General features: G+C 37.8%; 1 pseudogene; it reads right to left on the bottom strand.

Moving 5' to 3' along the window:
- Positions 1–8,631: 8,631 nt before the first annotated feature.
- Positions 8,632–19,027, bottom strand: LOC116589317 (annotated as a pseudogene).
- Positions 19,028–23,550: the final 4,523 nt, after the last annotated feature.

The following is a 23,550-nucleotide window of genomic DNA, read 5'->3' as shown; positions in this document are numbered from 1 at the left end:
AACTTACTATGATTTGGCATTTGTGTTATGCCTATAGAAACTGTGCTCATCACCAATAACTTCCTGGTTGGATTCATTTTGGCCTTTACCTAACCTGACTTTCCTAGAACAAGTCTTAATTCTGTAAAGTTCATCTGAAAATTGCTTAACCATTTTATCAAGAATGCTCATTTCTTCCAAGAAAGAGGTTGTTGATTATTATCAACTAAAAACCAGACCAGGTTTGCAACAATTTTCCTTTTACATTTGTCAGCTGATTTTGAAAAGCAAGGGATAATACATAGTCCAACAGAAATAATGAACCAAAAGCCAAAATGGACATATGGAGGGAAAGAACATGGCCAGATGGGATGGAGTCCAGAAGGAAGAATGGGTAAGGGGCAGAGTGGGACAAAACTGTGTCTAACCAAGCTCTTCCACCTCCAGGAGAAGAGCAGAGGCTTGGTATTTATAAAATGGATGGAAGGAAGATTAAGTCTCTGTAATTATTTACCTATTAACCTTATTATATATTATTAGGAAATTAAAGCTAAAAAATTATTTTAATCTCATTTCATTTTACCCAGTACACCAGGAGAAATTTGTAAACTTGATTTGTAAATTTGATTAACTTTTTCTTTTTTTTTCTCTTCTCTTCCCTTCTTTTCCTTCCTTCCTCTCTTTCTGCCTCCCTCTCTCTGTTCTTTCGCCTTTCTCTCTCTTTCTTTCCTTTTCTCTCTCCCTCTTCCTTTCTTCCTTTCCTTTTCCTTCCTTCCTTCCTTCCTATTTTAATTCTAGTGTAGTTAACAAACAGTGCTATTAGTTTCAGGTATATAGTTTAGCGATTGAACAATCCTATACATTACTCAGTGCTCATCATGATAAGTGTACTCTAATCCCCATCACCTATTTCATGCATCCCCTACCCACCTCCCCGCCTCTGGTAACCATCTGTTTGTTCTTTATCATTAAGAGTCTGTTTTGGGGTTTGTCTCTCTCTCTCTCTCTTTTTTTCCTTTTGTCATTTATGTTGTTTCTTAAATTCCACATATGAATGAATTCATATAGTATTTGTCTTTCTCTGACTAGCTTATTTCACTTAGCATTATATTCTCTAGATCCAACCATATTGCTGCAAATGGCAAGATTTTACTTTTTTTAATGGCTGATGAATATTCTATTATATACACATACATCTTCTTTATCCATTCATATATCAATGGACATTTGGACAATGGACTATATAATAGTATAATTTTACTATTAAAAATAGTGCTGCAGGGGCGCCTGGGTGGCTCAGTGGGTTAAGCCGCTGCCTTCGGCTCGGGTCATGATCTCAGGGTCCTGGGATGAAGTCCCGCATCGGGCTCTCTGCTCAGCAGGGAGCCTGCTTCCTCCTCTCTCTCTCTCTGCCTGCCTCTCTGCCTACTTGTGATCTCTGTCTGTCAAATAAATAAATAAAAAATCTTAAAAAAAATAGTGCTGCAATAAATATGGTGTACAAAGTTTTTCAAATTAGTGTTTTTGTATTCTTTGGGTAAAGACCTAGTAGTGGAATTACTGGATGATATGGTAATACTATTTTTAATTCTTTGAGGAAGCTCTGTATTGTTTTTCACAGTGGAAACCAGTTTCCACCTATTTGCATTCCCACCAACAATGCACAAGAGTTCCTGGACAACACCTGTTGTTTCTTGTGTTTTCTATTTGACCCATTCTGTCAGGTATGAAGGTATCATTGAGGTTTGGATTTGCCTTTCCTGATAATGAGTGTTGTAAACATCTTTTCACAGGTCTGTTGGCCATCTGTAATTTTTTTTAAGATTTTATTTTTAAGTAATTTCTTTACACCCAATGTGGAGCTTGAACTTACAACTCTGAGATCAAGAGTCACATGCTTGGGCGCCTGGTGTCTCAGTCAGTTAAGCATCTGCCTTCGGCTCAGGTCATGATCCCAGGGTCCTGGGATTGAGTCCTGCTCTGGGCTCCCTGCTTAGTGGGGAGTCTGCTTCTCCTCTATGCCTACCCCCTGCTCTCTCTCCCTCTCTCTCAAATAAATCAATAAAATCTTAAAAAAAAAAAAAAAAAGAATCACATGCTTTACCAACTGAGCCAGCCTGGGGCCCCAGCTATTTCTATTTCCTTGGAGAAATGTCTGTTCATGTTTCTGCCCATATTTAAAGAGGATTATTTGTGTGTGTGTGTGTGTGTTCGGTTGCATAAGTTCTTTGTATATTTTAGATGTAAACCTTTTTGAATATATCATTTGCAAATATCTTCTCCCATTCAGTAGGTTGTTTTTTAGTTTTGTTGATTGTTGCCTTTGTTGTACAGAAGCTTTTTATTTTGATGCAGTCCCAGTAGTTATTTTTGTTTTTGTGTCCCCTGCCTCAGGAGACATATCTAGAAGAAATTTGTTATAGTTGATGGCTGAGGAATTACTGCCTCTGCTCTCTTCTAGGATTTGATGGTTTCAGGAGTTTATTTTTGTGTATGGTATAAGAAAGTGGTCCAGTTTCATTCTTTTGCATGTAGCTGTCCAGTTTTCCCAACACCCATTTGTTGAAGAGATTTTTTCCCACTGCATATTCTTATCTCCCTTGTCAAAGATTAATTGATCATATAATCCTGGGTTTATTTCTGGGCTCTTTGTTTTGTTCCATTGATATATGTATTTGTTTTTGTACAGTACTATACTGTTTTGATGATTACAGCTTTGTAGTAGATCTTGAAATCTTGGGTTGTGATATTTCCAGTTTTGTTCTTTTTCAAGATTGTTTTGGCTGTTCAGGATCTGGCCTTTTGTGGTTCTATACAAATGTTAGGATTATTTGTTCTACTTCTGTGAAAAATGCTGTTAGTATTTTGATAAGGATTGCATTAAATGTGTAGATTGCTTTGGGTAGTAAGGGTATTTTAACATTTTCTTCCAATCCATGAACATGGAATATCTTCCCATTTGTTTGTGTTGTCTTCAACTTCTTTCATCAGTGTTATAGTTTTCAGAGTACAGAACTGTCACCTCCTTGGTTAAATTTATTACTAGGTATTTTATTATTTTTGGTGCAATTGTACATGGGGTTGTTTTGTTAATTTCTCTTTTTCTGCTTCATTATTAGTGTGTAGAAATGCAGTGGATTTCTGTACATTGATTTCTTATCCTGTGACCTCATGAAATCATATATACGTTCTAGTAATCTTTTGGTGGAGTCTTTATGGTTTTCTATATATAGTAACATGCCATCTGCAAATAGTGGAAGCTTTACATCTTCCTTAACAATTTGGATACCTTTTATTCCATTTTCTTGTGTGAGAGTTGTGGTAGGACTTCCAGTAGTATGTTGAATAAAAGTGGTAAGAGTGGACATTCTTATTTTGTTCCTGATCTTAGGGGAAAATGCTCTCAGTTTTTCAACATTGAGTGTGATTTTAGTTGTGGATTTTTCTTATATGGCCTTTATTATACTGAGGTATGTTCCCTCTAACTCTACTTTGTTGAGGGTTTTTACCATGAATGGATGTTGTACTTTGTCAAATGATTTTCCTGCATCTGTTGAAATGATCATATGATTTTTATCCTTCTCTTATTGATGTGATGTATCATGTTGACTTATTAGCAAATATTGAACTACTATTGCAACCCAGGAATAAATCCCACTTGATGGTGGCATATGACTTTAATGTATTATTGGATTTAGTTTGCTAGTCTTTTGTTGAGGATTTTTGCATCTAGGTTCATCAGAGATATTGGCCTGTAGTTCTCTCTCTCTCTCTCTTTTTTTTTTTGTAGTGTCTTTATATCCAGTTTTGGTATCAGGGTAATATTGGTTTATAGAATGAATTTGGAAGATTTCCTTCCTCTATCTATTTTTTTTTTTGAATAGTTTGGGAAGAATAGGTATTAACTCTTCCTTATTTATTTTTTTAAAAAGTATTTATTTATTAGAGAGTGTGAACAGGGTCAGGGAGAGAAGCAGAATTCCTGCTGAATCCAGTGTGGGGCTTGATTTCATGACCCTGAGATCATGACCTGAGCCAAAATTGAGTGGGATGCTTAACTGACTGAGCTGCCCATGCACTCCCATAGGTATTAACTCTTTTTTATTTTTTTAAAGATTTTATTTATTTATTTGTCAGAGAGAGAATGAGAGCATAAGCAGAGGGAGGGGCAGGCAGAGGGAGAAGCAGGCTCCCCATGCAGCAGGGAACCCAACACTGGGTTGCTGAGCTTGATTCCAGGACCCTGGGATCATGTCCTGGGCCAAAGGCAGATGCTTAACTGACTGAGATGCCCTCTTTTCACTTTCATTTGCATGATGAATGCTTTTTCATCCCTTCACTTTCAACTGTATATGTCTCTAGGTTTGAAAGGAATATCTTACAGGCAGGATATAGATGGTGCTTACTTTTTTATCCATCCCATCATTGTATGTCTTTATTTATTTATTTATTTATTTATTTATTTATTTATTTATTTATTTATTTTTAAGAGTGGGAAGGGAGGCAGGGACAGAGGGAGAGGAAGAGAGAATCTTAAACAGGCTCCACACCCAGCACAGAGCCTAATGTGGGACTGTATCTCACAACCTTCAGATCACGACCTGAGCTGAAATCAAGAGCCAGATGCTTAACTGACTGAGCCACCCAGGTGTCCCACTTTGTGTTGTTTGATTGGAGCATTTAGTCCATTCAGTTTTGAAGTAATTATTGATAGGTATGTACTTACTGCTATTTTGTTACTTGTTTTATGGTTGTTTTATAGTTCTTCTCTGTTCCTTTTTAAACAAATATTTTCCTATTTTATTAAAAAAAAAGATTTTTTAATAGTTTTTTTTTGTTTTTCTTTTAAGATTTTATTTATTTGTCAGAAACAGCATGAGAAAGCCAGAGAGCACACACAGGGGGATTGGTAGGCAGAGAGAGAATTAGGTTACCTGCTGAGCAAAGAGCCCAGTGTGGGGCTTGATCCCAGAACCCTGAGATCATGACCTGAGCCAAAGGCAGATGCTTAACAAGTGAGCCACTGAGGGGCCCCTATTTATTTATTTTATAGAGAGAGAGAAAGAGAAAGAGAGAGTATGAGTGGGAGGCTTGATCTTACAACCCTGCGATCATGATCTGAACCGAAACCAAGAGTCAGACTTAACCACATGAGCCACCCAGGCACTTCTTTTGATGCTTTTAAAATTCTCTCATTATTAGTACTTTTTGCTGTTTTAATTATTTTGTGTCTTGGTGTCGACCTCCTTGGGTTGGTTTTGTTGGGGCTCTCTGTGCCTCTCGGCACAGAGAAGTTTTTAGTTATTAGTTTTTAGTTATTATTTCTTCAAATAAATTTTCTGCTCCCCTTTTCTCTCTCTTTTCCTTCTGGGATCTCATAATGCAAATGTTTTTATGCTTGATGAGTTGCTGAGTTTCCTAAGTCTATTATCATTTTTTAATTATTATTTTTTTCTCTCTCCTGTTCAGCTTGATTGCTTTCCATTACTCTGTCCTCCAGGTTATTGATCCCTTCTTTTGCTTCCTCTAGTCTACTATTTATTCCATCCATTGCATTTTTTAAAAAAGATTTATTTGTTTGAGAGAGAGAGAGGGATAGCAAGAGAGAGCATGAGTGGGGGGCAGAGTGAGGGAGAAGCAGACTCCCCACTGAACAGGGAGCCTGACATGGGGCTCAATTCAGGGCCCCAGAATCATGACCTGAGTTAAGGCAGACACTTAACCAACTGAGCCACCCTGGTGCCTCATCCATTGTATTTTTAATTTCATTTCTTGAGTTTTTCATCTCTGATATTTTATATGTTTTCTCTTTGTTGAGAGTCTCAGTGAGGTCCTCTACTCTTTTCACTAGTTGAGTGGTCTTTGTAACTATTTCTTCAATTCTCTATATCATGCATGTTATTTATCTCTGTTTTGTTTAGCTCTTTTGCTGTGATTTTGACCTGGCCTTTAATTTGGGACATATTCCTCTGTCTCCTCATTTTCTCTAACTTTCTTCATTGTTTCTATATGTTAGGAAAGTCAGCTACACCTCCTGCTTTTGAAAGTAGTGGCCTTATGAAGAAGAGGTTCTGTAGTGTCCTGCAATGCTGTGTCCCCTGTTCACTGGCACCTGGTTCTTCAAGGTTGTCTTGTGTGTGTTGCATGTGCCCTACTCTTGTGGCTGAGCCACTTTTTCCTTTGGTTCACTTGTCTACAAAAGCTCTTTGCCCATTGCGGGGAGAGTATGGTCCCTGTATTGTTAATGGGTCAGTCTGGGGTCACCTTCGGCTTGAGCTGATTCAAACTAGGCATTTGTCAGAGATGCAGTAGCGCTGAACTGCATGGTGTGTTCCCTTTGTTGTCCCCTGAAAAGCTTTTGTTGGTGGGTGGGGTCTGCAGTCAGAACAGATGTCTGCCCTAGCCCACTGCTGGGGCTACATTCAGACTGCTGTGTGTGGTTATCTTGCGTCTTCCCCAGGAAGAAGTCAGTTTGGTTTGGTGCTTGCCCCTGAAAGGGCTGCTTGCAAAATGCCAGACTTGTGACACTGTTTTGTATGGGCTCTGGTCAAGGGAATATTGGAGGGGGCAGTCCTACAAGAGAACATGGGGATGGGGTATGCTGTCAGCAAGCTAGGTGGAGAGCTTTGGTGCCACATTTTCCCTCATAGGTGTCTGTGTATCTAGGCTGGGGGGCAGGAGGTAGAAATGAGGTCCACCAGCTCTTTTGTTCTTTGAGAAGTCTCCCAAGGCATATGCTCTGAGATTAGTAAACAAATCTCCCTCCTATATATACCTTAGGCATTTTCCAAACTGCTGTCTCTATGCTATACCTACGTGGGGTTGTTGGTTGTGCTATCTCTTTAAGTGTAGGGACTCAGTTCCCATCATACCCTCCCCGCTCCAGCACTCTCAGAGCCAAGCCTACTAATTTTTAAAGTTACAGGTGTTAAATCCCACCGATTGTTGGGCTCCTCTGATTTTCTTTCTTCTTCTTCTTCTTTTTTAAAACTTTATTTATTTATTTATTTGACACAGAGACAGAGAGAGATCACAAGTAGGCAGAGAGGCAGGCAGAGAGGGGGAAGCAGGCTCCCAGCTGAGCAGAGAGCCCAATGTGGGGCTCAATCTCAGGACCCCGAGATCACAACCTGAGCCAAAGGCAGAGGCTTAACCTACTGAGCCACCCAGGTACCCCGGGCTCCTCTAATTTTCAAAACCAAATGTTATAGGGATTTTTCTTCCTGTGTGGGTTCCCTATGCCTGGGGTACCTGGTGTGAGGTTCTGTTTCTTGCCCCCTCCATGTCCAGCACATTCTTCTTTTCCATGGACAGCCCCACAGGTCTATCTAGCTCCCAAACTCATCTTTGTCCTTCCTTACCTTCTTCGGTGTGACCTCTTCTTTACATTTAGCTGTGAAGAGTCTGTTCTGCAAGTCTTTGGGTTCTTTTCTGGGTTATTTACACCGAGGCTGCTATGTAGTTATGTCCATGGATGAAGTGAGCTTAGGATCCTCTTACTCCACCATCTTCTCTAGAAGTCTAGATTAACAATTTTACAATCCAGAAAAGCATTTTCTTGAGTGATTTTACCTGATCTCGCTCTTCCATTTGAATGATCTAACACAACTTGGGACCCCAATTATAGTGGCTACTTTGTTAAGCTAACTTACATGTAACCAAGACTAAGTTTCTCCCCTTCAACTGATGAAATTCTCACTATTATAAATATTGTTTTGGTTATATCTCTAGTTTGTCCTATAAAATAACTTTTAAATTTTTGTTCATTATTTTTTACTTACTTGCTGTGTTGCCTTTCTCTCAAGACTCAGTCCCTTTCAGTGGATGTTCCTGGCAAGTTTTTGCATCATTTTATATAATCTCCAAAAATTCAGTACTACCCAATAATTAATTTCAGCTGTAATCTTTGCTAAGTTCTTGGCTTTATTTCAGACAATGTTAGTATTTGCATACACTTCTATGAAGCTCCTACATTATTCATCCAATTCTAATCTTATTCCATGGGTAGGGCAGGTATTATTAAATTTTATTATTTTTTTTAATTGTAGCCTGTCTCTCAGTCTCCAATAAACATTTATCATGTTGCTTTAATTATAGTAGATAATCAGTAATTGATTAATGATGATGATGAGACATAATACTTTATATTAATCAGAGACTTTTAACACATGTTACCTAACATTAACATTGTGCAGTGGGTAAGACAAATATTATCATTTCCATTAGAAAGAAAGGGAAAATAGATACAAAAAAAGGCAAGTGACTTATGTAAAGTTATCCAATAAATTGATGGTTAAGCTCTCTTCCCACACTTACAGAAATGTTTCTTTAAAGGGCTGGCTGGTCCTTGCTCTCTTTTTTGGGGTACAAGGGAGAGCAAATAATTTTTAATTTTTTAAAAACAAATACACCAAAGAGGGCTGCCTGGGTGGCTCCGTCGGTAAGCATCTGACTCTTGATTTGGTTCAGGTCATGATCTCAGGGTTGTGAGACAGAGCCCTGCATGGGGCTCCTCACTCAGGGGGGGTCTTCTTGGGATTCTCTCTCTCTCTCCCTACAACCTCCTCTTCCCACTCACTCCCTCTCCCTCTCCCTCTTGCTGTCATGCTCTTGCTTTCAAAATAAAGAAATAAATCTTTAAACACCAAAGCATCATGCAGTCCTGCCAACATTGGATGCAATTTTGGGCCACAAGTCTGCACACTCCTTTGCAACTGGTCCTGTGATAACAGAGCCTATATTCTTTACTATGATCCCTGTGTTATCTTCAAAATAGAGAAACACATAATCTTTTCTTTGGTATGATTTTCATTGTGGAATTACCACTGCTGGATGTACCTTCTTTCTGAGCTCTGGTTTGCATTTCTTCACTGTGACCATCACCCTGTCACCCCACCAGCAGCAGGAAGTCTGTTCAGTTGTCCCTTGATCCCCTTCACAGAGATGATAAATGGAGTTTTGGCTCCTGTGTTACAGCTCCTACATGAACACCCAGGGAAATCCAGAATTTCACATCAGAAGGCTCACTACATCCTTACTTTGACATCTTTTTTTTTTTTTTTAAGATTTTATTTATTTATTTGTCAGAGAGATACAAGTAGGAGGAGCAGCAGGCAGAGAGAGAAGCAGGCCCTCTGCTTATGTGGGAGCCATCCCAGGACCCTGGGATCATGATCTGAGCTGAAGGCAGCTGCTTAACTGACTGAGCCACCCAGGTTTCCCACCTACTTTGATATCTTGAATGGCAGAAAGGGACAGAAAGCTTCCTGCTATCTTGACAAGAACTTACTGCTTAGTGTATTTTATTTATTTATCTGAGAGAGAGTGCGTGAGAGAGTGCCTGAGTGGACAGAGAGCTAGGGAGAGAGGACAAGCAGACTCCCCACCAATCAGGGAGCCCAATGCAGGACTTGATCCCAGGACCCTGAGATAATCACCTGAGCAGAAGTCAAATGCATAACCAACTGAGCCACCCAGGCGCCCCCTGCTTATTTTTAAAGATTTTATCATGAGTTTCATTTTTGCATTTAAGGTCATGACTTTAATAGCTGTGACTTGGTAAACATGTACCTATGCAAAGTTGTATCCAGGACAGAAAACTCCCCAGGACAGAAAAAACTCCAGGAAGTGAGGTTCAAGGCTTATTCATTCTTTCACTAAATGAATCTGAACTTGGAAAGACTATAGATACTCTTTTTTTTTTTTAAACCTGACTTTGATGAAAATGGACAAATATTTTCATTTAGATTACTGTATTTCTCTATTTTCATGTTCATTAGCTTCTTGTTGCCACCTAATATTGTGTGTATGGTGGATCAGAAGTTGCAGCTGGACTTTTTCATGTATAGAGTCCAGGGTCCTTTTATCACTATCATGCTGTTATAAATTTATGAAAAATAAAACACCACTTTGTTTTCATGACTTTGGGGTAGCAGATAAGTATTTTTTTTAATAGAAAAGAATGCAGAAGAGCTTATGCCACAGGCTGTCTAATACATATATCTTCCTTTAAACATACATTATACTGTCATTCAACTTATAGAAACTGCTTTATGACTAGGCTGTGTCAAGGCTGTGCCTCTCCTGGCATGTATTGCTTTCTTCCACATTTCTTCCTGACTTATTCCCTCACCTCTTAGAGGTCCTAACCTAAATGTGACCTTGTTAGTATGGTTTTCCCAGTCCAGCCTATTTAGAATTGCAGCCCTAGCCCATCTACCTTGTTTGTTTGTTTCTTTCTTTTTTTTAATAGCACATATCACTTTCTAGCACATTATCTAACTTTTATGGATATATATATATATATATATATTCCCCCTAACAAAACACAAGCATTACAAGGCCAGGAATTTTTATCTGTTTTATTCTTGTTTTAGCTAAGAACAGAGCCTGGCATATAGCAGATGCTGAATAATTACTGATTAAATGATACGTGAATACATGTACTATGGCACTTTGGCTATTATTTTCTTTCATGGAATCCAAAGTAGGACAGTTATATATCAAAATCTGCTAATCAATGTGATAATTACTGTGTGTAAACTTACTGTGTAAGTTCAAGAGAAAAATGGAAGGAATTCATAGTAGGTGCTTGAACATTTTAATATTAATGTCAATTTAAAGAAACATTGGGCATTTAAATTAGTTTGGGCTAGTTATATTCACAGTTTCTTGGGTAATTAAAAAATGATTTTAAAAAATGAGGTAGAAGCCCTTTTATCTGATGTAGTTGGTCACATCACCACAAAAAACTGTGCTCAGACTTGTAAATGCACTCTTTTCGTGAGGATTCCAGACATTTGTTATCTGTGTAAACCTTTTATATCAAATATTGATGTCAGTAATGTAAAAGCAGTGTAATGTAAAAGCAGTGTAATTTTAGGAGTCAAAACTTTATACAAATATTCCCAGATATCAGCGCCAGATGTTATGGTTTGATCTCCCTCCTAGTTTTATTGAGAAATAATTGGGATACATCACTGTCTACATTTAAGGTGCGGAGGGTGATGTTTTAGTCTACATATGTTGCCAAATGATGACCACAATAGGTTTTATGGCTTCATTCACTTCTTTTATGGCTAACACCCATCTTCTCATATAGACACAATAAAAAGAAAAGAAGAATAAAGGAAAAACATTTACTCCTCACCCCCACCTCTGTTTAACCACAAGTCTGCTCTCTTGTGGTCAGGCATGAGGTGATATCTCATTGTGGTTTTAATTTTCATTTCTCTAATGATGAGTAATGTTGAGTACTTTTTCATATACCTGTTGGCCTTTCATATATTATTTTTGAAGAAATGTCAATTAGGGTCCTTCGCCCGTTTTTAAACTAAATTATTACTTTTTTGCTATTAAGTTATAAGAGTTCTTTATATATTTTGGGTATTAACTCTTTATCAGATAGATATATGGTTTGCAAATACTTTTTCTCATTCCATAGGTTGCCTTTTCACTTTGCTGATGGTTTCTTTTGCTGTGCAGCAGCTTTCTAGTTTGGTTAGTCCCAATTGTTTATTTTTGATTTTGTTGCTTATGCTTAGGTGTCATATACAAAAAATCACTACCAAGACCCCTGTAAAGGAGCTTTGTTCTTATATTTTCTTCTAGGAATTTCATGACGCCAGTCTTACATTTAAGTACTTAATCCAGGCTCCGTAGCTCAGGGGTTAGAGCACTGGTCTTGTCAGTACTTAATCCGTTTCAAGTTAATTTTTGTTAAGTGGTGCAAGATACAGGTCCAGTTACATTCTTTTACATGTGAATATCCAATTATCCCAGCACCATTTTGATGAGATTGTCTTTTCTCCATTGAGTATTCCTGACTCCCTTGTCAAATATTAGTTGTCCATATGTTTGGGTTTATTTCTCAGCTCCTGATTCTGTTCCATTGGCCTATTTGGGTCTGTTTTATGCTAGTATTATGCAGTTTTGGTGACGATAGCTTTATAGAATAGCTTGAAATCAGAAAGAGTGATACTTCATGCTTTGTTCTTTCTTAGGATTTCTTTGGCTTTTCAGATTCTTTTATGGCTTCATATAAATTTTAGGAGGATTTTGTCTACTTCTGTAAAAAAAATGCCATTGGAATTTTGATAGAGATTGTACTGAATCTATAAATGGCTTTCAGTAGTATTGACATTTTAACAATATTAATTTTTCCAATCCAAGAACACAGGATAGCTTTCCACTTATTTGTATTTTCTTCAATCTTTTTCACCAATGTCTTCTTGTTTTCAGCTCCTTAGTTAAACGTATTCTTATGTATTTTACTGTTTTTGATGCTATTGTAAATAGGATTGATTTATTTCTTTTTCAGAAATCTCATTTTTAGTGTATGGAAACACCACTGATTGTTGTATGTTAATTTTATATCTCATAACTTTACTGAATTCATGAATTAGGGTTAGCAGTTTTTTTGGTTGAGTCTTTAGGATTGTCTATATTATATGTCGTCTGCAAATCAAGGCAATTTTACTTCTTCCTTTCTTATTCTGATCTTCTTTTTTCTTACCTGACTTCTCTAGCTAGGACTTCCAGTACTCTGTTGAATAGTAGTGGTGAGAGTGGACACCTTTGTCTTGGTCCTAATCTTGAAGTTTTCATCCTTTTACCATTGAGTATAATGTTAGCTATGGACTTGTCATATATAGTCTTTCTTTCTTTCTTTCTTTTCTTTCTTTTTTTAGTATTTTAAAAATTAACATATAATGTATTATTTGCCCCAAGGGTACAGGTCTGTGACTCATCAGGCTTACACATTTCATAGCACATACCCTCCCCAATGTCTATAACTAGCCACCCTATCCCTATCCCCCAGCAACCCTGTTTGTTTTGTGAGATTAAGAGTCTCTTATGGTTTTTCTCCTTCTTGATCTCATCTTGTTTCATTTTTTCCTTCCCTACCCCCCACAACCCCCTGCCCTGCCTCTCAAATTCCTCATATCAGAGTGATCATATAATAATTGTCTTTCTTTGATTGACTTATTTTGCAGAGCATGATATCCTCTAATTCCATCCATGTCATTGCTAATGGCAAGATTTCATTTCTTTTGATGGCTGCATAGTATTATATCATATATATACATATATGGCCTTTCTTATGTTAAGATGTACTCCTTCTATGGCTAATTTTTAAGAGTTTTCATTGATTGCTGATTGATGCTAAATTTTCCCAAATGCTTTTTCTCTATCTATTGAGATGATCATGATTCTTTTCTTTCATTTTGTTAATGTAATATATCATATATTTTTAAAAATTTTATTTATATATTTGACAGAGAGAGAGAGAGATCACAAGTAGGCAGAGGAGCAGGCAGAGAGAGAGGGGGAAGCAGACTCCCCGCTGAGCAGAGAGCCCAATGCGGGGCTTGATCCCAGGACCCCAGGATCATGACCTGAGCCTAAGGCAGAGGCTTTAACCCACTGAGCCACCCAGGTGCCCCTGTAATAAATCATATTGATTGTTATGCATACATTGAACCATCTTTGCAGCCCAGGGATAAATTGCACTTGATCATGGTGAATGATCCCTTTACTATGCTGTGGAATTTATTTTGTGATATTTAATGAGAGACAGATTTCCTATATTTCAGGCCCACAGACCCAAATTCATTTTAAAATCTGTCCAAATTCATATTCCATACAAGCTTTTTTCTAAATATATATAAAATATGGGCATTTGGGAAAAAAAATCTTTCAAACTCAGTGATTCAAAACATTTGATTAAAATAGAAAATCACTCAAAAAGATAATATGTACCTAAAATATTTTATTTTAGTGTAAAATGTAAAAATGAATATTATACCAGTCTTTTGATTTTAGGCCAAAGCTTTTTTTTTTTTTTTTTAAAGATTTTAGTTATTTGATAGAGCACAAACAGAGCAGCAGACAGAAGGAGATGGAGGAGGAGAGAAGCAGGCTCCCTGCTGGATCATGACTTGAGCTGAAGGCAGATGCTTACCTGACTGAGCCACCCAGGCACCCCTAGTCCAAAGCTTTTATTAGAATTTATTTTTTAAGTAGTCTGCTGATGTTTTGATGCTGTTGGTTTTAGAATTCCTTTGGGTTTTTGTGACTTCTATTCTTAATTTTTTTTTATAGTTTTCTTACTTATGTATAATTTCAAAGTTTTTTTCTTGAATACCTTTTCTAAAGTCATTCTAAAGGATCCCACTTTGTTATCTTTTTATGTAGTAACACCTCATTTTTCTTTTAATAAAACATTATTTTTCATATTATTTAATTTAATTACATAATTTGAATAGAAGTACAGTTGACATAAATAGGTTCAGGATCAAACAATGACCCCTAGATAGTAAACACTTCACCCAATGAGACCTAGAGAGTGGAGGCATTACTGGAACCTACCTGCTTGGTTCTGAAACTCTTGTTCTGGGATCCTCTCTAGTCTCTAGTTAGGAATGGAGAAGATTTGTGAGACAGTTAAGTGATGATTGGTTGAAAGAGCCTCTGTTATATTCAGCTTTTGTTGTAGCAATAAGAACAACTGAAGGAATGAAATTTTAGTGTGACTTTTTCATGTTGTCTGTTGACATTAGCCAAGTTCTTCAGGTACTTGTCCTCTCCACACTTAAAATACTGATACAAGTTGACCTAGCAATAAAGGGCGTTTTGTGTTTGTGAAATGATTTGGTTCAAATCATATCATAGACAATTGAAAAATGTTTACAAATGCATTTAAATGCCTATTCTATCACAAGAGGGCACTCATGCCCCATTCTTTATATCAAGTGTGTTTCAGGCATTGATTCGAGAGGAATTATGACTGAAATAAAATTTCAATCTACAAATTGAATTTCAGGTTCAGTAAACTGTTTATTATCTGGCAGAACTGGGGATTAGTGATTATGTTTATGCAAAAACAGAGATTCTTAATACATTAATATTATACAAGGATTTTCACATATAGAGTGTAAAAATATGCAAAACTTGCTATGATAAACAGTATTTCATTTTTTTGATGAGTCATTCCAAGGTCTTCATTACTTTAAAATGTGATTATTTTAATTAATTATTGCATTATTATTATTATTTTTTAAGATTTTATTTATTTATTTGACAGAGAGAGATTACAAGTAGGCAGAGAGGCAGGCAGAGAGAGAGAGAGGAGGAAGCAGGCTCCCTGCCAAGCAGAGAGCCCGATGCGGGACTCGATCCCGGGACGCGAGATCATGACCTGAGCCGAAGGCAGCGGCTTAACCCACTGAGCCACCCAGGTGCCCCTAATTATTGCATTATTAAAATGAGGTTTCTAATCATGTATCACACAATCAGTTAACATACTAAGCATATACTCTTTGCTATTTATCTTATTTTGACAACAGATACACTGTATTTTAGGGAATGTATCAGGTATTGCATCAGTTTATTTAAATTTCAGCTTTAATAGTTTTAGCATGTATTAATTTTCTATCACTGACTATTTACCCCAAAACTTAGTAGCTTAAAATAATAATCACTTATTATCTCATAGTTTCTGAGGGTTAAGAATCTGGGAATAGGTTAGCATGGTGCCTTTTGCTCAAGGTCTCTCACAAGATGGCAGTCAAGCTCTTGGCCAAGATTACAGTCATCTCAAGGCTCAATTGGGACTAAAGAATTTTTTTCCAAGCTCACTTTCATGGGCCTCTCCACAGAGCAGCCTTACAACATAAGTGACTACCCCCTCGGTCAAATGATCTAGATGGAAGAAAGATAGAGCCCTTAAAACGGAGACCATAATCTTTCTATAACCTAATCTCTGAAGTGACATCCTTATGCTATATTTTGTTAGAAATGAGTCTAAACCCATCTATACTAAATGGGAGGGGATTATACAAGGGTGTGAATACCAGGAGATAGGGGTCACTGGAAACCAGCACAGAGGCAGCTACTATCTATCTATCTATCTAATCTGTATCTCTATCTATCTCTATCTATATTTATATCTGAATCTATATCTATATCATCTATATCTATATCATCTATCTAAATAGGTATGAGCCATGTAAAAACAGAAGTCTCCCCAGGTAGTTAGAACAAAGGATTATTACTTTGTCAGTGGGTGAATTTGGACATGACAGACTTATGATACTCAAAATTTTAACCAGAATGGGAGTAAAACAAATATCTGAATTTGTACTCAAGGTTTGAAAATATTTCTTTATTATTATTATTTTTTAAAGATTTTATTTATTCATTTGACAGACAGAGATCACAAGTGGGCAGAGAGGCAGGTAGAGAGAGAGAAGGAAGCAGGCTCCCTGCTGAGCAGAGAGCCCAATGTGGGGCTCGATCTCAGGACCCTGGGATCATAACCCGAGCTGAAGGCAGAGGCACCCTATGAGCCACCCAGGCGCCCTGAAAAGATTTCTTTATTAACTGAAGTTTGTGTCTGGCATAAACAAACAAATAGGGAAAATGACTGAAAATTTGCCAAAATTTGAAAAAAAAAGGAATCTAAAATGTTGGATTTGGTGGGGTACATGGGTGACTCAGTTGGTTAAGTGTCCTTTTCATGATTTCAGTTCAGATCATGGTCTCATGCATTGTGAGATCAAGTCCCATGTTGGGCTCCCCTCTCAGCGGGGAGTCTGTTTAAAGACTCTCTCCCTCTACCCCTCTTCCTGCTCAGGTGTGCTTTCTCCCTCCCTCTTTCTCTCTTTTGAATGAAACATAAATCTTTTTTAAAAAAATGTTGGATTTGGAGTTGACAATATGCTGGGACCAGGGGGTACTGGAACTGATTTTGGAGTTTATGTTCTCTAGCCAGAGCTAACCCTGGGCTATGGTGTGATATGGAATGGGCAAAGGTCAGGTGACCACTCTGAGGAGTTTCCTGTGCTCCTGAAGGAAACCCATATATCAGAAACTCCTGAGATCTTGAAAATGGACAATGATCGTGGTGATTTCATTACTTAACTGAGACCTTCAGTCTTCTTCCCAGGATTTCCTTACAAAGTGGTCTGTTAATTGTTCACCTTTATGTAAAAAGAACGGATTGGTTTTGCCAGTTTTGTGGTACTGATCATTGCTACTCAATCATTTAGGTATTAGTTTCATGTTAATTTTGTAACTTTTCCAAGTATGAATTAAAATATGCTGCTCACCTATCTTATTTTTCTATTTATTTTATTTTGAATATTTATTTTAAGATGTTTGCTTTATTTATTTTTAAAGTAAGTGATACAGTGACTTACAATTCAAAAGCTTTCAGGAGAGGATAATCTAGAAGTTTTCCTCTCACTTTTATTTCTCAGTCACCAAGTTCCTTCCAATTTACCCATGTTTAGGATATCCTTCCTGAGCTATTAAATATACATAAATGAATTATATGTACAGATAAAAGTTTTTTTCTTTTTTAGGCAAACAAGAGTATTCCATACACACTGTTCCATTCTTTTCTTTTTTCATTTAACTATATATCTTGGCATTCTTGTTATATCAGCATATATACTACTTCCTCATTCTTATTTAAAGACTGTGTAATATTCCATTGTATAGATGTACCATAGTTTATTTATCCTGTTCTCTGTTGATATGCTTGAAGTCTCCAATTTTTCTATTTAAACAGTGTTCAGGGGTGCTTAGGTGGCTCAGTTGATTAAGTGTCTACCTTGAGCTCAGGTCATGATTGCAGGATCCTGGGATGGAGCCCCACACCAGGCTCCTTGCTCAGCAGGGGGGCTTGCTTCTCCCTCTCCCTCTGCTGCTCCCCCTGCTTGTTCTCTCTTTGTCAAATAAATAAATAAAATCAGGGCACCTGGTGGCTCAGTGGGTTAAAGCCTCTGCCTTTGGCTCAGGTAATGATCCGAGGGTCCTGGGATCGAGCCCCGCATTGGGCTCTCTGCTCAGCAGGGAGCCTGCTTCCTCCTCTCTCTCTCTGCCTGTCTCTCTGCCTACTTGTGATCTCTGTCTGTCAAATAAATAAATAAAATCTTTAAAAATAAATAAATAAAATCTTTAAACAACGTTATAAAAACCAAAATTATTTATTAATTTTACCTTTATTTTAAAAATGTAAATATCATTAATCTTTGGTGATTCAGGAGGTATATTTAAAGATTTTATAGTGTATAAAGGTTATTATTATGCTACCATTTAACAGTATGCAACATTATAGATATAAAAGCCATAAATATTGGGGGCACCTGGGTGGCTCAGTCAGTTGAGTCTCTGACTTTGGCTCAGGTTATGATCTCAGGGTCCTGGGATCAAGCCCTGCATCGGGCTCCACCCTCATTGGGGAGTCTGCTTGTCCTTTTCCCTCTTCCTGTGCCCCTCTCCCAGCTTATGATCTCTCTCTCAAATAAAGAAATAAAATCTTTTTAAAAAAGCCACAAGTATTAGCCTAAATTAAAAAAAAAGATTTATTTATTTGAGAGAGAGAAAGAGAGAGAGTAGAGGGGCAGAAGGAGAGGGAGAGATAGAATCTCAAGCAAACTCCCTGCTGAGTGCATAACTGAACATGGGGCTTGATCCCACAACCATGAGATCATAACCTGAGTCAAAATCAAGAGTTGGACACTTAACCAACTGAGCCACCCAGGTACCCCAGCCTAGATTTTTAGTAGCTGTAAGATATACTTTAAATTTTGTCATTTCTCTACTGTTTATTGTGAAAAATTTTAATCATACTGAAAAGTTGAAGTAATAGTATAATGAAAACCTAATACCTATCATTTAGATTTAAAATTTGTTCCTATTTTGCCACATTTGCCTGATTTTTTAATCCACAGAAAATTTCCACCCACATAAACTTTGACAAAGCATAGAATATAAAATAAATGAGAGAAAATTTTGACTGTTTGAATGTTTACTGGTTTCTTTTATTAAAAAATGAGCTTTATCATAATTGTTCTCAGCGATTGATTTACTGAAGTATCCAGGCCTTATAATGTTCTCAGTTAAATAATGTTTAGCATTGTACAAAGTGTAAATTATATGAGCTCAAGGAACTTAATGCAATGGGCTTAGGGACAAAGGAGCCCTGTGTCCAGATGTCCCACAGAATCTGTACCTTCTCGGCCTTCCTTCCATCATCCATCCTCCCTATCTATTATTTTTTTTGAAAGATTTTATTTACTTATTTGACAGAGAGCACAAGCACGGGGAGTGGAGGGCAGAGGGAGAGGGAGAAGCAGGCTCCCTGCTGAGCAGAGAGCCCAATGTGGAACTCGATCCTAGGACCTGGGATCATGACTTGAACTGAAGGCAAATACTTAGCTGACTGAGCCACCCAGGCACCCCTCCCTATCTATTATTATTTTGACAATAATAATTACAGGAAGCATTTATTGACTACTTTTCCCATACCAGGCATTTCTCTAATTAATTTGCACATATTAACTTATTTAATCCTTCAATAAATCTGTGAGCTAAGCATTATTATTATTATTTCCCCAATTTTACAGATGAGGAAGAAATGGAAGCTCATATCCACAGGAAAATGGCAGGAAAAGTCATGTCATGAAATTCAATTTTTGCATCTACTTTTTTTTTTTTTAAAGATTTTATTTATTTATTTGACAGGCAGAGATCACAAGTAGGCAGAGAAGCAGGCAGAGAGAGAGGAGGAAGCAGGCTCCTTGCTGAGCAGAGAGCCCGATGTGGGGCTCGATCCCAGGACCCTGGGATCATGACCTGAGCCGAAGGCAGAGGCTTTAACCCGCTGAGCCACCCAGGCGCCCCTGCATCTACTTTTAAATAATTCCTTAGCAATAACGTAGATGCAATTTATACATCTCTATTATTGACATTTGTTGAAGAAGAGGGAAGAAATAAAAACAAGTGTAATAAGTTGTGTCATCTGGGGTTCAAATAAATGCTGATGAGTGAAATTAGGGGACATACCTCTTCACCCCTAAACCATTTACGTAAGTTGAGTTCCTTCTAGGGAACAGATGTGAAACCTGGTGTTTGGTTCTACCCACAATAGAATGATTACCGAGGTGGCTGTGTGGTACAGTCCTTTGAGCAGCCGACACTGTGTTGAGCTCTGTGCTCAGTGTGGTGTTTGCTTGAGACCCTCTCTGCCCTTTCCTCCTGTACACATATTTTCGCTCTCTCAAATAAATAAATAAATAAATCTTAAAATTACCTAGTTTTGGGCGCTGGTGTTCGGAGAAGAGTTCCGTCTCAGAATGATGCCTCTGAGAGACTGTTGAGGCTTGAAGCTGTGGATTCTTGGCCTGGTCATTTGTAGTGGTTAACCATAAATCAGGACTGACTCATTGGCTAGTGAAAGCACCCCTGATTTTCCTGGAAACTCTTGAGGAGAAATGATTTTCTTTTGGCAGGTAAGAAAATGAGGACATGTACATTTGGCATTCTTTTTATACTTTTATCTCGAAGTTTATAGTCTCACTGACAGAAAAATAAAGGATATGATCTTGATAGAGATGGATCCATATTACTATAAAATATGTTGCTGATCAGAACACATCCTTCTGGTAGCCAGAACCCCCAAGGCTCCAGGGTAACAGGAGGGCAGGAATATTTGGCTCATAGGATTTTAGAGGAGGCATTGTTAACTCCATGGGTGTCCACCAAATGTGAGTCAGGCAGTTCCCAGTCCTAGTCTGTTTCAGATGGGGACACCTTCACAAAGACTTTATTGAACCAGTATGATAATATCTTCTAAGTTGTTTTCCAGTTACATCTCAGTCCCCATTCTCTTGGAAACCTTACAAAGGGGAAGCAAGAGAGATTGTGCTATTATTTGCAGGTTTTTTTTTTTTTTTTTAAAGATTATTTATTTATTTGACAGAGAAGAAACACAAGCAGGGAGAGTGGGAGAGGGAGAAACAGGCTTCCTATGGAGCAGGGAGCCTGATGTGGGTCTCAATCCCATGACCCTGGGATCATGACCTGAGCTGAAGGCAGAATCTTAACCACTGAACCCCCAGGTGCCCCACAGGGATTTTGCTTTATTAAAATATTAATATTTTAATGTTCTAAATAGATCATTATGAGAAAACTTCCTAAATTACTAAGATTTTATATATCAGATAGAGGACACCATCTTTCCTAATCTATGTGATCATTCACAAGGAAGAGTCTGTAACTAGCTCCAGCAAGGACACCTTCAGACTCTGGCAGATGGATTCTAAACTGATTAGCTGGAAATGAAAAAATCGATAGCAGATGCATTATGTAAATATGGGCCATTCAAAATTACCTTGAAGAGATAAAGTTAGATACTTAGCAGAGAGGGGGACGGGTAGGAGCAAATGGGAGGTTCATTTAGATTACATTTTGGTATCAGTCCTCCTTGTCATTAGCAGCTAACCTCTGTGAATATAAATTGTAAATATTCTGTAGGTATTATACTGAGTTTTCAATTGATTTTAAAAGTCTGATTTATGTATGGCCACAGTGCAGATGATATATGAGACAGAATTTGATTATAAACTAAGCAGATTGATATTTTGTAGAAAATGTATGGTTTGTTAAAGGTCCCTGCAGAGTCACTGGAGTATTGTTATATTTTTCTTTGAAGATCATTTGAAAACAAATAAAATCTATAATGAGATTACTTAATTAGCTTTGAACACTTTCATTTTGTAACATTAAAGTGAAACTATTTTTGTGATGGCTTTGGAGTGTGTTGACTGGACTGAACTACATTTCCCAGAATTTCCTTTCCTGTGAATTTCCAGTTAGGACAGGCCACAGGAGGTATTCTTGTGCAAGATTATTAGGGTGGAAATGAAGCAGTAACCACCTTGTAGCTTACACACTTGGCCGCTTATTTGCTGGTGCACATTGTTGGAAGTGCAACCACTCCACCTTCCCCAGGTCCTCTTTCAGTTTCTTGGACTTCACCAGATGCGTTGTTCACTTTTTACTTGGTGGTCCCCACTATACCTCCATCTTCCCTCCTCACTGCCTTCCCTGTGGACTTCAAGCTCCGTCATCAGATTTGGGGACACTAGCCTTTACAGAGCCTGCTTAACCAACTCTTACAATCCCTGTGTCAAATCCCTTCACAAGAGTGGTTCTTAGTAGAGAATAATGTTGAACCCTAAGGGACATTTGGTGATCTCTAGAGACATCTAGAGACATCTGATTATCCTGATGGGAATGAGGGAGTGGGAGGAATAATGGTGCAAGCATGAGGCTTGCTGTTGGCATCCTGTTGGCAGAATTCGGATATGTGGCTAAATATCCTGTACTGTGCAAATCAACATGCCCCACCCTGCTCCAAAAATGTTCTGTTTGGAGATTAAGAAACTCGCAGAATTTTGGACTGGATAGTTCTTTGTTATGGGGTGGGGGTAGAGGGACTCTGGTTCTGCTTTTCAGATTGAACCTTGACTGATATTAGTATTTTGAGTGCCGGGTGTTATATGTAAGTGATGAATCACTAAATTCTATTCCTAAACCAATATTAGGCTATATGTTAACTAACTCGAATCTAATTAAAAACTTGGAAAAAATTTAAAAAGCCAAATATATTTTAGCCGTTTTTTCCTTGTCAGCAAAGTTGTATTTTCGTTAAAGACCAAAGAGATAGGCATCTAGATGGCTCAGTTAGTTAAGCCTCCGCCTTGGGCTCTGATCCTGATCCCAGGGTCCTGGGATAGAGTCTGCATCTGCTCCCTGTGCAACAGGAGAGTCTGCTTCTTCCTCTGCAGCACCTCCTCTCCCCTCCCTAACCCCTGCTCCTGCTCCTGGGTATGTGCATGCATGCTCTCTCTCTCTCACAAAAATAAATAAATAAAATCTTTTAAAAAATTTAAAAAAAAGACCAAAAAGATAAAAACTTTTGATGAACAGACACAACTAACAACTTTTAATTTATGGTGATATATTTATAGCTAGAGAGCATGGTCAGATTCTAATCTGTATGAAAGATATACTGTATAGTAAAAGTCCCCAAAGTTCTCAGTTAAATAGGTTTTTTTTTTTTAAAAATTAATAGATTTTCTTTTTTTTTCTTTTCTCCACCAGCAGCTGTTGGGTATACAGAAAAATATAGCAAAAGGTACAGGGTTCTCATATATCCTCCACCCCTCAACGAGTTTTACTATTATTTTTTTTTATTAGTTTGCTTGGGTTGCCTTAACAAAATATGATAGATGGGTATCTTGATGGTTAAAACAACAGAAATTTATTTGTTCATAGTTCTGGAGTCTGAAAGTCTAAGATCAAGATCCAGTAGGATTTATTTTCTGGGGAAAGCTCTCTTCCTGGCTTATAAACAGTCACCTTCTCACTCTGGGCCCACATGGCCTTTCCTCTGTGCTCAAGCACAGAGACAGAAACACAGATAGGTAGAGACACAGAGAGACTAGAGAGGGAGAGAGGGCGAGAGACACACATACACAGAGTGCCACCTGGTGTCTCTTTAAATAAGGACACTAATCCTATCCTATCTGTGCACTACCTGTACGACTTCATTTAACCTTAATTACCTCCTTAGGTACCTTATTTTCAAAAATAGTCACATTGGGGGCTAGGGCTTCAACATGTGAATTTTGGAAGTCACAATGTAGTTCACAGCAGTGTTGTACACTTCCATGATTTTGACAAATGGTAACGTCATGCATCTAGCATTGCAATGTC

This window comes from Mustela erminea, chromosome 4 (genome assembly GCF_009829155.1).
Source record: "Mustela erminea isolate mMusErm1 chromosome 4, mMusErm1.Pri, whole genome shotgun sequence".
Taxonomy (NCBI): Eukaryota; Metazoa; Chordata; class Mammalia; order Carnivora; family Mustelidae; genus Mustela; species Mustela erminea.
Note: the sequence above shows the minus strand (reverse complement) of the source record. Positions and strands in the feature narration are given on the sequence as shown.